We start from the raw sequence: 1,548 nt of genomic DNA on the forward strand, positions 1-1,548 counted from the left end.
CCCGCCGTGCTCCCGCCGTGGAGTTGCAGCTGTGTTCACCATAACATTTTTTTGTCCGTAGTGTGTGATGATGAAATTGTTAATTGTGAATAGAATCAGGATTATAAACTAATTTTTAATAGAAGAGGAGAAAAAAAAAAGTATATACTTAAAAAAATGTATTTATGGCTCAGATGTACTGTAATTCAGATTTATTGTACCGCTTCCTTGATTTTTAACTATGCACTGTAATGAGGCACTTGCCACTCAGCAAATGGGGGGCCAGAGCAGAGTCATGGAGCCGGCATTCACCCGTTGGCCACGGAGGCACCCGCCTCCCCCACCGGCAAACTGTGGTGCTCGGTGGTCATGTTGGGGTCGCCCACTTTGCTGTCAAAGCCATTCTTCTTGCTCGCATGGCCCGAGCCCCCCAGCTTGGCTGGGTCACGGCACCCAGATGCTGAGCTCAGTCCCGATGTGTGATGGAGCTGGCAGGCGGTGGGGCACACCAGCCCCATGCCATTCTTGCCGTGGGGCCAGGCAGCTTTTCAGGCGTGAAGGAGAGGGGTGGTAGAAGGATGCACTACCCGGGGGGCTGCAAGACCGATGCCTGCCAGCCAGCGCTGCTCCAGCCCTCCACTGCCTTTGGAGCCAGGAGAGAGGGGCCGGGGGGCCGGAGCCAGCCAGGCTTGATCCAGCAGGTCCTGCCGGCACAGCCTGGGGGACGAGCACCTCCGGCTCCATCCGAGGGGGCTGGCTTCTCTCCGGCTTGGGTGGCTGGGGGACCGGCCGGGCTGAGCGGCTTGCTCCCCGCTCACTTCCACCCCCTGCAAAGCAAGCGGGCTGAGAAGACCCATCTGTGATCGCCGCCTGGCAGCCGGTCCAAAATCCAGACAGGCAGGGAGGCAGGAGGGGGCACGGCAGCGCACCCAACGCCCTGCCTGTGCTCTGCCTGGTACCTGATAAGCCATACACTTCCCCAGCACTCAGTTGGCACCCAGGATCCATCCTCCATGCCTGCCAGCACCCTGTGGCACGCTTGCCCGCTCTGCCTCTGGCCAGGGGCCCTTGGGGCTGCCTGGCAGCGCTGGATTTAAGGCATGCTCAAGCAGCACCCCCCTCCGAAATTTGCCTGCAAACTTGCCCTCCATCTCTGGGTGAGGTGGGAGGGGGAGAGAGCCCACCGCGAGCTGGAGCAAACCCCACCGCGAGCCGGCCAGAGGCACTGTTTTCCTGAGGAAGCGGGAATCTCGCTGCTCCTCAAGCCGTCGCTATCATCTCCATTTATTTTTCAGACCCAGAGACCTCTAGGGATTCAGCCATCCTATGTAGATAGAATATTATAGCCTTAACTCTGCCAATAGATAGATTAGAGTCTCCTGGAGTCTCCCCTCAACATGACTTAGGGGTTTTATTCTCATTTCCTTAGTGTGGGTACTATTTCATCCTGCAGGGAGTATGACCAAAGCCTCCGAAATTGCACAAGATGCGATGCCAAGAGCCTGAACCCTGCCGAGGTGGCCCTTGGCTCCGGGGCCATGTGTGCAGCTGGTCTCTGGCGGGAGCAGG

The sequence above is a fragment of the Pygoscelis adeliae genome, unplaced genomic scaffold, assembly GCF_000699105.1.
Source record: "Pygoscelis adeliae isolate BGI_AS28 unplaced genomic scaffold, ASM69910v1 Scaffold42, whole genome shotgun sequence".
Taxonomy (NCBI): Eukaryota; Metazoa; Chordata; class Aves; order Sphenisciformes; family Spheniscidae; genus Pygoscelis; species Pygoscelis adeliae.